Here is a 14844-nt window from a genome sequence, read left to right on the forward strand (position 1 = left end):
GATGTTATCAGCTCAAACAGGGCCCCTTCGCTTTTAAGTCCAACCCAGAGGGTCTGTCCTCAGAGCTCAAGCACTGAGCTCCACCCTCCAGAGCCATCTGTCCTTTACTTCTCAACACATCAACCCACCTTTTCTTCTCTGCTGATCTGAAAGCAGTTCTCTTGAGAGATATTGAAGTTTGGGCAATTGTCAGGATAATTCAATGGGAGCTTTGGATTTTATTTCAATTTTCCATTTCGTTTTGATACTGAGAATCTGACCCTAAGCTGATGTCAGTGAAAATAATTTAAATTAAATCTGATCACTTTCATTTGTGAGGATTTGTTGGGAAGAAATATAAAAAGACAAAGGAGGTGTGTGTGAATGCGTATGATTGTGCAGTTCTAAAATGTCATCATTAAAGAGATGATGGGAAAAAATAAGAAAGAGAAAAGAGATCAATAGCATTATGTTAAATTGTTACACATACAAAGATATGGCTTTTTGTGGGGAATTTATTCAAAAGAATTTTACTGCTAGAGGGAATGTGCTTTTCTAAGTGAAAATATAGTTTATCCTCAATTTGAATTGCAAATCCTTTCACAAGCAGAGTAGAAAGGAGGACTAGTGCCTAACGGGAATGAGTTCTTTCTACTTGGTTTTATAAAAGCTTCCTGAGACAAGCTTTAAAAAATCATAATTATTTTAAAAAATTCAGATATTTTTAAAATACCTGATCTGAAAATTTTAGGTAAGTAATCAAAATAACCAGATAATTTTATACAATATTAACTTGGTTTAATATGGGAAAGAAATGACACTCAATACCCTTGCAGCTGGTGACTGGAAGCAGAAAATTGCAGGATGTCTTTGGCAAACTGTGGCTCTCGAAATCGTATTTGCCCCTAGAGGATAAACCACATCATAGAGAAGTGGGGGGAAGGAGAGACACATTAACATTTGTTTGGCACTTACTGAGCATGGTGCTAGGTACCAAAGTTTACATATGGTACCAGAGTTTATCCTCACCACAGCCCTTTGCAGTGCGGTCATTATACCCATTTTGCAGAGAGGATAACTGAAGCTCAAGGAAGTAAACTGGCTTTTCCCAAGTTCCCCAGCTGGTAATCGGTTGTGAGTTTATTGGAGAAGTTCAGAGGAGAGCAAGCAAGGGCACATTTGGGTGTGGTAAGGAGGAGACAGAAGCAGAGACAAGCAGGCAGGGGGGCTCTGTGATGCTCTAGATCAGGGAATGAGGAACCAAGAGCCCAAGCTTGAGAGCCAAGGTGACTTGGCACAGGTGAGGTCCCTGAGAGTGTTGAGAGGAGCAGAAGCCGGTTTGGGGAAGGGATAGGTGAGTCTGTGGACTGGAAACCCACAGAACGCCAGGGGAATGTGTCCCAAGCAGGTCTGCTTCTCAGGAGAGGTTGGCTTGTGGGCACAGGTTTGGAGGGAGAGAATGACGTCAGTGGGCATGGTGTGTAGAAAAGGGGATGGGAGGGAAGCCAAGGGAGGACGGAGAGAGGCTTTTGTGGTTCTGTTTTTTTCAGGTCTCTTCAGGAGGTAATAGCAAAGGGCACAAAGCAAGATGTAAGCCTAAGAGAGAGAGAAAGCTACAAAGGGAGGATGAAACATTTTTTAAAAGATGTAAAAGTTGGATTTTGAGGAGCCAAGCTTTCACTTTTAAATAGGACAAAGATCTGCTTTGTCATCCCTCTCTCCCATTTTTGGATCGTTTTGTTCATGGAATTTTCCAGACAAGAATACTGAAACAGGTTGCCCTTTCCTACTCCAGGGAATCTTCCTGATCCAGGAATCAAACCCATGTCTCTCAAGTCTCCTGTGTTGGCGGATGGAGACTGCCACTAGAGCTACCTCGGAAGCCTCCCTGTCTTCCATCTTAGTGAATGTTAAGGTCTTCGTACATGAGTGAAAACACAATGGAATGAAAATAGCATTTTGGGAGCTTTAGGGGAAGCCGTGTGTCAACTGAGATGATGAAAGTGGAGGGGGAGGGGAGTTTCTATATGCATCTGGGGTGATTGCAGCCTCATTGGAGGAAGGGCTCAGGACCATCCAGTCCCCAGTGCTCCATGGCCTCCCCCCAAGCCCGCCCCTGCCTGTCTGGCACTTTCCACATGTCCCAGCAGGAAAGCCTGGGAAACGTGTCAGGAGGGGCCAGTTCTCCTTGGCCAGCCAGTCCTGGGCTGTGCTTCCTGTATTCAAGGCTGCTCATTTACCCAGTGGGGCTGCCTCTGCCCATGAAGAATCGGCAGGAATGGACCAGGCAATGGACCAGAGGATGGACACCCAGGCAGCTGGCAGAATTGTGTCTGCTCTCAGATCCTGATAGTGGGGTGGCCAAGGGCCAAGGCCAGGGCAGATTGGGGGGCTTGCCAAAGAACCTTCCTGCTCATGCCTTGGAAGCTGGTGCCTGCTGTCTGCAGCAGGCCGTGTGTGCTCAAGAGGTCTTTCAGGTGGTGCTGCTGGGCAACTTCACCACAGGAGAGCCTCCTATGCCCAATTTTGAGAAAGAGGTGACTTCTTAGTCAACCCAGACTGTCATAACAAAATAGCACAGACTGTGTGGCATAAACAAAGGAAACTTATTTTCTCACAGTTCTGGAGGTTGGGAAGTCCAAGACCAAGGTGCCAGCTGATTCAATTCCTTGTAAGAGCTCTCTTCCTGACTTGCAGGTGGCTGCATTCTTGTTGTGTCCTTCCAGGACAGAGAGAGAGAGAAAGAGAGGGAAAGAGAGGGAGGGAGAGAGAGAGAGAGAAAGAGAGGGAAAGGGAAAGAGAGGGAGAGAGAGAGGGAGAGGGAAAGAGGGAGAGAGAGAGAAAGAGAGGGAGCTTGTGTCTCTTCCTCTTCTCATAAGGATGCCAGTCCCATAGGGTTAAGGCCTCACCTGTAGTATCTCCTTTAACCTATCACCTCCTCACAGGCCTTATCTCCAAATACAGTCACTTTGGAGGTTAGGATGTCAACATATGAATTTGGGGGTGGGGGACACACTGATATTCAGACTACAACAGGTAGGAACTTTAAATCTGCCTCCCAACTCCCAACCAAAACTGCTTTTGTCTTTAGGAGCCACAGTCTGTAGAGTGGCAAGAGGCACTCAATGGTCTTCTAGATGGAGAAAGGGAGGCCCAAGGAGAAAGTGCTTTGTTTGCATCTGGATGGGGATCCTGGATGCCCCAGCCCTTGTGTATTCAGCTTATCCTGGGTTCCCCAGATCCAGCCACAGAAAGGGCTTATACCTGTGGGGAGACTGGGTGGTTTCTCACTTCCCAGAAGATGGGGCAGGTGAGGCGGCAGGGAACTACTGAGTCAGTCTCCCATGTGTTCTGTCCGTCTGTCAAGACTGATAAGCCATTTCTCTCTTGCCATCCAGGCTCCTGGGCAAGAGTTCCATTGGTCCAGCTGGGGTCAGGTGTCTGCACTCGAGCCTGGGAGAAGTGGGGCTTCCAGGGTTTCTAGAAGGGAGATGACGGTATTGTGAGTTGGGAAGATGCTGCTGATGTTACTTTAGAAGTACTTGAGAGAGGATTTGATTTTTCTTGTTGGCAAATGCTGTTTACCTGTTTGTATCATCTAGAAGGGTTCTATCCATTTTTTAATTGGTTTGTTTAAAAAAATTTTTGACTTCACCATGCGGCATGTGGGATCTTAATTCTCTGACCAGGGATCGAACCTGTGCCCCCTGAGTGGAAGTGTGGAGCCTTAATCACTGGACCAGTAGGGAAATACTGTCTCTCCTTTTCCCCCTGTTATCCTGAGGAATAGGGTCTTTCCTTTAGTGGGATATCATAAATTTAATATACATTTTCACATTAGTTGGAATAGAACTGGCATATGTTGTGATTTTTAAAAATGTATGATGCAGGCAAATTTTAATTAGCATTCCCATGGGTTTTGTTTTTCCTTTTTCCATTTTAACCAAAAAATTGAGCTTAAAATTAGTATAGAGTTAGTATAGAGTTCCTTTGTTTTGGGGTGCCACCCAGAAGGAGTACAGTACAGTCAGGACCTTCCTATCTATGGGTTTTGCATCCGCAGGTTTAACTGTGAGTGTGAAACTTGTGGATACGGAGGGCTGCCTGTACCATGGCCATTTCATATTAGGGACTTGCGCATCCATGGATTTTGATATACACAAATACCAGATACCTGGAGCAACCCCCTGAAGTTACCAAGGGATGACTGTTTTGATGTTTTCTTCTCTCTGTTTTTAAGCAGAAATATGACTCTCATGGAATAGGTGTAAACGTATTAAAATGCTTGGATCACTTATTAATAGCAACAGTTATTGGTGCCCTTTGAAGTTCTGAGTGAGTCCTGGAGCTGCTGGTGCTGATGGCTTTTTCCTGGGGTCTCTTGGGGGAGTGAGCATCCCTGGAGCCCAAGACTTACCTGCAGCAGGTATTCCTAGCATCTGTTCTCCCAGTCCTATTCCTCCTGCAGAGCCCTTCACAGTCCTGGGCCACCTAAGTGGGGAGTATCAGGGCCCCTGCTTAACTTTCTAACCCGTGGAGCTTTCCTTTTATTTCCTAGGGTGACTGTGGATTTTCCCTCCCCAGGCCCTTTGCACATGCTGTATTCTCTGTCTGGAATACTCTTTCCCCTTCACTGGTTGGTTAGTTAGATCTCTGCTTAGACCCCAGTTATTTTATATCAATGCGGCATCCTTCACAGCACTTGCTGCAACCTGTAATTATTTTATTTCTTATTTATATGATTGCTTAGCCATCTTCCCCATGAAATCAGCAGGTTCTTGATTGTCTTGTTTAGAGCTCTCTGTTTAAGGCACCGGCTACACAGCAGGAGTTTAGGAAGTATTAGAGGAGTGGAAAAAACCAAATGCTTAGGAGCGGACAAACGCCATCTGCCCACAGGACCGGCTGCCACCACAGGCTTTGCCACTTGCTGGCCAGCTAGTTACCAGTCTCACTAGCTTCTTCCTTCCACCTGGCAGGTCTATACACCACAGCCCCGGCTGCCCGATGCCCTGGTAACCGTGTCCCCTGGTCCCCCTTCTGTCCTCCTTTTGTCTTACTCTTTTCATGGACTCTCAGCTGGCCTTACACCCAGGCATTCAACTCACATCTCTCAAGAAATGCTTACTGAGGGTCAATATTTCAGATCCTGACCTGGTGTTCCTGGCCCAGTGCGGCAGCCCTACCCCTACATATCTCCACACATGGGCCAGAGTGACCCCTTAGAAGTGCAAGCAGGGTCACGATACCCCTCTCCTCAAAACCCTGCAAGGGCTCCCTGTATCGTTCTGAGTAAAAGTCAAACAAAGCTGTGACGGCGCCAAGGAGGCCCTGTGTGCTCTGGAGCCCTTGCCCTCCTCGCCTGTCTGTCTTGTCCCCTGTTTCTTTCCCCGCTGCTTCATCTGTGTTTGGCCTCCTTGCTGTTTCACACACGTGTGCCAGCCACACTACTGTCTCGGGGCTTTTGCACTTGCAACTACTTACACACCCAGCTGACCGGCCCCTTAATCACCTTTAAGTCCTAACTAGGTTTGCACATCACCTTCTCAGACATCCTTCCCTCCCACCCTGTTTAACATTGGTTCCTTCCTCCCTGCACCTTCTCTCTCCCCTTTCCTGGCTTTGTGTTTCTCCAGAACACACAAGTCACCATCTCACAAGTGAAGTGAAAGTCACTCAGTTGTGTCTGACTCTTTGTGACCCCATGGACTATATAGTCTATGGAATTCTCCAGGCCAGAATACTGGTGTGGTTAGCCTTTCCCTTCTTCAGGGGATCTTCCCAACCCAGGGATCGAACCCAGGTCTCCCATATTGCAGGCAGATTCTTTACCAGCTGAGCCCCAAGGGAAGCCCAACAATACTGGAGTGGGTAGCCTATCCCTTCTCCAGCGGATCTTCCTGACCCAGGAATTGAACCAGGGTCTCCTGCATTGCTGGAAAATTCTTTTACCAACTGAGCTATCAGGGAAGCCCCATCTCACATGTCATATAATTTCCTTATCGTGTTTGCAGTCTGTGTTCCTTACTACATCAAAAGTCCTTGAAGACAAGAGTTTTTATTTTGACATCGTTGTACCCCCAGCACCTAGAACAAAGTGCCTGACCAATAGGTCTTCCAAAATCACTGTTGAAGGGATGAGGACGCATTTCAGTCAGGAAATCCCATAGAGCGTGGGGGTGGGGGGACCCATATGTCTGAAGGTGATTGGTCGCTCAAGGTTGAGTGAGGGGGCATTTTCCTCGGGTGCAGGCCTGGGTGATCATTCCCCTTCTCCCTCAGACAGGAAAGTCTCCTAAGTTACACACAAGAGTCTGAGGTGGTTACCACCACACTCATGGAGGACTAAGGGGTCATCATTTCAGGCTGAAAGGCAACTGATTGTGGGAAGCTGTCTTAGTTTCTCCCTGTGGGGAATATTCTTGATGGTGGCTTAGCTCCTGTCCAACTCTATGGGCCTGTTCTGATACTCAGGAGGAATGTAGTCATGGATTAGGGTTATTTTATGGACTAGAAGGGAGAAGGCAATGGCAATCCACTCCAGTGCTCTTGCCTGGAAAATCCCATGGACAGAGGAGCCTGGTAGGCTGCAGTCCATGGGGTCAAGAAGAGTTGGACACGACTGAGCGACTTCACTTTCACTTTTCACTTTCATGCATTGGAGGAGGAAATGGCAACCCACTCCAGTGTTCTTGCCTGGAGAATCCCAGGGACGGGGGAGCCTGGTGGACTGCCGTCTATGGGGTCGCACAGAGTCGGACACGACTGAAGTGACTTAGCAGCAGCAGCATGGACTAGAAAGAGGAGATGGGGTAATTGGGGCTGAGGTCCTTACCTTTCTTCGGACATGGTTCTTTCCTCAGGGAGCTTGTTTCAGAATCATAGGAGCGTGGCCGTGGCCCAGTGTTGACAAGTGCCGTCCCTCCAGAAGTGAGTCAGGCCGTCCAGGGTTCAATGTCTGGCTCTGCCGTTTGCCCCCAGTCAAACCTCAAGCAGATTTCTCAAGCTTCCTGTGCCTTGGGTTGCTTGTCTGTCAAACAAGACCAAAGTAGTACCACAAAGCAGACCACCTAGATTTGGGGAGATTCAATGTGGTGACACAAGCCAAGGGCTTGGTGTGTGCCTGATATCTCATAGGAGCATAATAATTGTTAGTATTTGTTAGTGTCTCCTTCTGGGACATAGATGATTGGAGCAGGCAGGAACCACAGGCCCTCAGCATTGGCCCATGCAGGAGACAAGGCTCGTCTTGCTCGGGCTTGTAAGCAGTGCCAGGGCTGGGATGAGAACCCACGAGTTCTGGCCCCCGGGTCTCTGTCCTCACCCTGCTCCAGGCTGCTGCCAGCTGGACTCGGCAGCCAAGGGACTCATGACATTTGACACAGTATTCTCCCTTGTGATCACTGACAGTGACTGTTCTGTGACAATGGCTGAAACAAGGCATTTCTGAGAAATTTAGAATTACTGAGCTGATTCAATCAAGCAGAAATTGGACCTTGCTTTCTACTCCAGGCTCCTTGCTGTCCTGTGTCTGGCTTTAGTTCTCCTGCTCTAGGGGGATGGAATTCCCCCTGGAAAAGGTTGGGCTACCCTGAGCTCCTAATTAATCTAAATTTTATTATTCGTGCAGCAGAATTTGAGCTGCCTCTAATCACTTGAATGAAGAATGCTTTGTAGTCTGGTGTGGATGGGGATGTAGGAAGCATAATTTGGTCCATTATTTTTGGAGGACAGTCTTGGCAATGTGTATCAAAACCCTTCAAATTATACATGTTCTTTGACCCAAGGAGTCTAATTTTAGTTTGTGAGCAAATATTTAACTATAAGGATGCTCGTTGGAGAATGTGTTATTCAAGACAACATGATGTCCTCTGATAGGGGTTTAGGGAAATTATGGTACCTCTAACAATAGACTATTGTATAGTCATTAAAAATTACCCTGGAGGCTAAGGACTCAGAGACATTTAAGGATATTTAGTTGGTTTTGAAACACTTAAGAGTGAGAGGGCCAGTTCTGGAATCAGATCTCCTGGGTTGAAATCCGAGCCCCACTATTTCATTGCTGGATGACATTAGACAAGCTACTTAACTTCTTTAAGCTTCAGTTACTCCATAAGTAGAATAATAATTATATCATCACTCAGAGTTATTGCAAAAATTGAGACAATCCAGGTGAAGGGCTTAGCATAAACTACCCAGGCCAGGTAAGCACTTGCTCAATAATCATCACTATGATTTTCATGAACCCACTTTTGCTTTCAAAATCATATACATTAAAAACAGAAGGAAAATAAGGAAGAAATGAAAACAGAATGAAGATGGTTGTCTCTAGGTGATGTGATCACATGTAGTTTAATTTTCCTCTGTGTTTTCTGTATTTCAGAATGCTGCACAATGCGTAAGAGCCACTCATGTCTGAAGGAAAAGGGTCACTAAGAATAGTGGTGGGAAGGGTGCTGTCCTGACTTGTTGAAACCCTCAGATAAGTTGCTCAGCGACTCCTGTCTTGGCTTAGAAGCCACTGAGGTTGGGCACAGTGGGGATAACGGACAGAAGTTGGGCCCTCCAGCCCTCCACACCAGCCCACTGACCACACTTGCTCTGCCCACGCATCCTTCCTGCCTCTCCCAGCCCAGGAGGGCCCCAGAAGCACAGCCTGAGAGCTTAGCTGCTCAGGGAGGTGAAGCGACCTCCCTGAGGAGGTCTAGGATTTAGGAGAGGCCCCAGTCATCTCCCTGAATCTTATCAAGCCCAGCAGCCAGGAAGAATTCATGAGAATCCACTCCTGCCCCTTCTGCCGCTGTGTCTGTTGTCAGCCCGGCTGTTCATTAGCATGTGTGACAAACTCCTCCAACAGAAGCTTTAAGCAGAACCAAACTGTTTCAATCTCCTTGGAGTGACAGCAGGGGACTTCCCCAGAAGTGCCTGACAGTGGGGGCTGGGTTGGGCCTTTGAGCGGTCAGGGAGAGTCCTGGAATTGCTGTCCTCAGTGTAGGAAGGGGAGAGAAGAGCCCAGAGCAGCAGACACGCAGCTGTTGGCTGGGGACAACTGATGAGCTGGGGAGGGTGGTTGGAGCCGCACACGGAGAAGGGTAGAGTGCGTGCCTGTGTGGCTCAGTCATGTCTGACTCTTTGTGACCCTTTGGACTGTAGCCCACCAGGTTCCTCTGTCCATGGAAAGCAGAAGGGCAGGGCACAAGTAGGAATTGGGGCCGATCTTCCTTTCCAGTGAAGCTTTGGCAGGCTGTGAGGGAGCTGAAAAAGCTCTGGAGCTGGTATTGGGCATGGGGGATCGGGAAAGACATAGTGGGTGGAGGGACTTGGAGAGGGGGAGACATGCGGATGGAGCAGAGCCTGGTGTCCAGCTGACCACAGTCACTCCAGCCTCTGTCCCAGTCTCTGTGCAGCGGGGAGGGGAAGTGACCGGGAAAACAGCAGCTGCAGGATTCTGAAGGATTTAAGTGTCCTGAAAATCGTTGTTTTGTGTATTTTGTCCATTCTTTTTGGTTGTTTTGGGCATGGAGGCAAATTTGGTTTCTGTTTCTCTTTTAATTGGAAATGGAAGAAACTCCTCTTTTCTATGGCCGTAAAATTCAAATAACACAAAATTAACCACTTTTAAGTGAACAGTTCAGAGACATTGAGCATGTTCACAGTGTTGGACAACACCACCTCTACTTCATTCCAAAGCATTTCCGTCCCCGCAATGGGAAAACTATTAAGCAGTTTTCTCCCATCTCCCCACTTCCTTCAGTCCCTGACAACCACTATCTGAATTCTATCTCTACGGATTTACCTATTCTGAATATTTCATATAAATGAGATCCTACAATATGTGACTTTTGGTGTCTGACTTCTTCCACTTGGCATAATGTTTTTGAGGTTCATCACCTTGTAGTATGTATTACTACTTCATTTCTTTTAATGGCCAACAGTATCCCATTGTGTGTGTGTGTGTGTGTGTGTGTGTGCCATATTTTGTCCATCTATTCATCCATTGATGAACATTTGGGCTGGTTCCACCTTTCAGCTCCGTGCAAAGTGCAGCTATGAACATTCCTGTACATGTGTCTGTTTCAGCATCTGGGTATATACCTAGGAGTGGAATTGCTAGGTCATAATGTAACTTTATGCTTAACTATCTGAGGCACTGTCAAACTGTTTTCCACAGTAGCTGGACCATTTTACATTCTCAGACTCTTTTTTTAAATAGTCAATCTTTTGGTGGCACAATTTACATATCTTAAATTGCACACATTTTAAAGTGTACAGCTCAACTAGTTTGTCAAATGGATACATTTGCATAATTACCATCACAGACAAGAAATAAAGCATATCCATCACCTTCGAAAGCTTTCTCATGTCTATGGCGTCAACATGTCCTCCAGTCAACCACTAATATATTTTCTGTCCCTGTAAATTAGTTTTCCTTATTTTAGAACTTCATACAAATGGAATCATGCAGTATGTACTCTTCTGGATCTGACTTCTTTTGCTCAATATAAAGTTTTTCAAGATTCATCCATGTGGATATGTTTGTCATAGTTTCTCCCTCTGTGTTGTTGTTTTAGCTGCTCAGTGGGTCCAACTCTGCAACCCCATGGATTGTAGCCCGCCAGGCTCCTCGGTCCATGGGATTTCCCAGGCAAGAATACTGGAGTGGGTTGGCATTTCCTTCTCCAGGGGAATCTTCCTGATCCAGGGATTGGACACCTGTCTCTTGCATTGTAGGTGGATTCTTTACCGTGGGGCCACCAGGAAAGCCCTTATCCTTCTTTATTGCTGAGTAAAAATCTAGTTTATTGATATCCCACAATTCGTTTATCCATTCATCTGTTGATGTACTTTTGGGTTGTTTCCCATGTGGGCCTGAAAAAGGTGTTAATCACTATAAGCATTTGTAAACAAGTCTTTTTGTGATCATATGCTTTTGTTTACCTTGAGTAAATTCCTCAGAGTGGATTTGCTGGATCAAAGAGTAAAGGTAGGTTTAATTTTTTAAGAAACTGTCAAAATGTTTTCAAAGTGATTATCAAGTTGGTTGATGTTGCTCCTTAATGACTTTTTTTGCTTGTGTCAAATTTTGCGAGAGAAGTATTGAAATATCTAACCACAATTAGAGGTTTGTCTATTTCCTCCTTCATTTCTTTTATTTTTTTCTTCATGAGTTTTGAAATTCTATTCTTAGATGCCTACAGATTTAGATTTGTTTTACTAAAGAATTGCCCCTGGTACCATGATATCTTTAATGATCCTTTATTTTCAGTGTATTTGTGTCTTCATGATTAACGTGTATCTCATGTAGATAGCATGTATTTGAGTCTTATTTTTCATCCAGTTGAATCACCTCTGAGTTGTGATTGGGGTTTTTACCCTTAAAGTAATGACAGATATGGCTGTGTTTAAATCCGTTATTTTGCTACTTGTTTTCCATTCCATTTTTGTTTATTCATTGCACTTGTCTGCCTTCTCTTGGACTAATAAAATATTTTTTGATATTTCATTTTACTTTCTCTGTTTCTTGGTTATACATCTAAAGAGTATTTTTAAGTAGTTTCTCTATGACTAAGAATATGCATTATTAACTTATTAAAGTCTGTTTAGAGTTGATTTTACCACTTCAGACTTTATATATCACACTTCATACTTAGATTTCCTACTTCACAAACACAAAACCTTATAACAGTATGATTCTGTTTGCCCACTCCCATTTACAAGCGACCTCTTATTTCATAGAACAGGTTAAATGATTAAGCCAAGTTGCCTTCCCTCAATGAGCCCAGTACAGGGGAGAAGATGGATGTGTAAAGGAAGAATTGTATTGTGGGGAGGTAAAAAGAGAAGGAAGCCTTAAAAAGAGGCATATGTGGCCTCAAAGAGAAACTTATCCAATTTGACCAACGAGATTGGGAATCCAGGAAGATCTCACAGAGGAGGTGTTAAAAATGGAGTTGTAAAAATAGGTATGACTTACCAGGAGCAAAAAGAGAAATGTGGCTCCATGGGCAGAAGGAACTAGAAAGTACAAGTAGTTTAGTGTGTGAACTAGGAGCAGGCAGTAGGCAGCATGCAGATAGTGAATAGATGAGGCTGATGTCTAGGGCATTTTATCTGCTTCATGGAGAGTGAAGGTTCCAATTCCAGTGCAATTCCAGTTCCAGAAATAGGGAGCCACTGTTTCAGGCAGCAAAGGCTGGGCTGTGTCCTGGCCCTGGCCTTCTGGGGTTCAGAACTTCTCCTGGACCTCATTTCTTACCACAGCTTCCTGTAATCAGGATCAAAGTGTGGGGGATGTGGTAGAAGGGAAGCACGGTATCAGGTGGTAGGTGTTTTCCCTTTTAGGTCTTGGTAGGGTGTTGGATAAGACTCTTGAGAGTCCCTTGGACTGCAAGGAGATCCAACCAGTCCATCCTAAAGGAGATCAGTCCTGGGTGTTCATTGGAAGGACTGATGCTGAAGCTGAAACTCCAGAGTTGACTCATTGGAAAAGACCCTGATGCTGGGAGGGATTGGCGGCAGGAGGAGAAGGGGACGACAGAGGATGAGATGGCTGGATGGCATCATCGACTCAATGGACGTGAGTTTGAGTGAACTCCAGAAGTTGGTGATGGACAGGGAGGCCTGGCGTGCTGCGATTCATGGGGTCACAGAGTCGGACACGACTGAGCGACTGGACTGAACTGAACTGAAGAGCTGAAAGTAGCAAGCTCTCCAGCCATGTGAACTGCAGCAGTGACACAATGGTAAACGGGGAGGGGGAGGGCTCTTGGGATAGAGGAAGAGTTCTCACCTCCTGCCAGGGACTTGGTTTCTTTCTTTATATTTGGCAGTGTTGGGTCTTCATTGCAACATGGGCTTTCCTTTAGTTGTGGTGAGTGGGGACTGCTCTCTATTTGCAGTGCGTGGGCTTCTCATTGGGGTGGCTTCTCTTGTTGCAGACCATGGGCTCTGGGGCATGTGAGTTTCAGTAGTTGTGGCATGTGGGTTCAATAGTTGTGGCTCCCAGGATCTGGAGCACAGGCTCAATAGTTGGGGTGCATGGGCTTAGTTGCTCTGCAGTATGTGGGATCTTCCTGGGTCAGGGATGGAACCTGTGTCTCCTACACTGGCAGGTGAATTCTTTACCACCGAGCCACCAGAGAAGCCCAGAACTTGATTTCTAACTTTGGTCTTTTGTAGAAGGTGAAAGAAAACCAATAAAATGCACTTAAGCCGGTGGTTCAGATGGTAAAGCGTCTGCCCGCAATGCAGGAGACCCGGGTTTGATTCCTGGGTTGGGAAGATCCCCTGGAGAAGGAAATGGCAATCCACTCCAGCACTCTTGCCTGGAAAATCCCATGGACGGAGGAGCCTGATAGGCTACAGTCCATGGGGTTGCAAAGAGTCGGACACGACTGAGCGACTTCACTTTCACTTAAGCCATCACACACACACAAAAAAAGCAGGAGAGCAGAGAAAGGAGTTTGCAGGAGACTTTGGTTGTCCCTGTGAGGAACAATGGCTGCTTCAAGGCACCTGGAGAGAAAGGCTACAGAGGCAGGCGCTACAGGGCATTGAACAGGACCCTATGATCAACTGGATGTGCGGAATGCCAGTGAAGGAGGTATCTGGGATGGCTAGAGGTGGAGGTAACATTCACTAGGGTAGAGAGGGTAGACCATGGTCAATGACAGGAGGCAGGGGAAGAGGAAGAGTTCAGGATGGGATGTGTTAAATGTGGGACTGTTTGGAGGTGGCCAAGAGGCAGCTGCACATGTGGTCTGGTGTTCAGGGAAGAGAAGGATGGAATTGGGATTCATCAATGGATGGCAGTGGGGGAGGGCATGGCAGCTGTGGTTACGGATGAAACTGACCAGATGAAACATGTAGAGTCAGTGTAACAGGCAAGAAAGGAGGCTTGGAAAAGGAATGAAGGGAAACCATCCAAGAAGAGAGCAGCTGGCCAAGATTCTATGCTCTGGAGGAGCATCACTGGCTTTATTCACTTGTTAAATAATCCATTTGCCTTTTTGCTTAACCTAAAAGAACACTGCACATTAACTGAGCATGCGTGGTTTTATTCCGTGTTAATGTAGCAGTACCTGCTTCTCAAAGCCCAGGAGGGTGGGTCATGTGACATTTTCAATGGATCCCAACCTCCACTGCTGGGCAAGGTAGGGAAGGATGAAGCGCCCATGCCAGCTCTCTCTTCCCCCCTGTCTTGTCTTGTTGGGGACAGCCTTTATCTCCTTGATGGAGATAAAACAAGGCACCCTTTAATGAGAACCTTATATGCTAAGCACTGTAGAGACCATTTACTATTTGTCCTTCCAACAAAGGAGTGTGAGAAAGTGATTAGCTCATTCTATTGGTAGAAAAAACGCCAAAGGCTCAGAATTCTGGAATGTACTAGAGGCTTGAATTCTTTGCCACGTTAACCTTTTTCCCTTTCTAGTATTTCTGTCGTCCTCTTTCTCCTCATTCAAGCAGAAAGTCCACCTATGCTCCTAAGCTCAAGGTAGGTTTGAGACAGAGCTTCCTGGTCTTTTGTTTCTTAAAGCTTAAGATTTTTAAGAATAGTATTTGAGAAGGGGAGGATTTTAGCCACACATAAACATGCACAAAGCTTCCTGGGGTTGGAAGCAGAAGGTAAGGAGGGTGAAAAACCCTCTTCTCCACCAGGACTGCAGGGAAGGTAAGTCTCAAGTGAGGGAATAAGGGACCACCTCCAGAAGGTCCCTTCTGCAGAAGTGGCACAGAATGAGGAAGAGGGAGGCATTCTGAAGGTACCTTGCTGACCAGAACAGGGATCTCCTGGGGGTGACCTCAGTGGAGGCATGACTGATCAGCCCACTCCATTATCAAATCTGCCCTTGGCCCTCTTCC

General features: G+C 46.2%; 1 long non-coding RNA gene across 1 annotated transcript; it reads right to left on the reverse strand.

Moving 5' to 3' along the window:
* Positions 1-755: 755 nt before the first annotated feature.
* Positions 756-7170, reverse strand: LOC147344058 (uncharacterized). The gene is made up of 2 exons (XR_015155647.1): positions 6815-7170; positions 756-3459 (listed from the first exon to the last, which is right to left on the reverse strand). It is a non-coding gene; the product is annotated as an uncharacterized LOC147344058 (long non-coding RNA).
* Between the last annotated feature and the right edge of the window lie 7674 nt (positions 7171-14844).

Source organism: Bos grunniens, chromosome 26 (genome assembly GCF_055505025.1).
Source record: "Bos grunniens cultivar Pamir isolate PY7600 chromosome 26, Bosgru_T2T1.0, whole genome shotgun sequence".
In the NCBI taxonomy this organism is placed as follows: domain Eukaryota; kingdom Metazoa; phylum Chordata; class Mammalia; order Artiodactyla; family Bovidae; genus Bos; species Bos grunniens.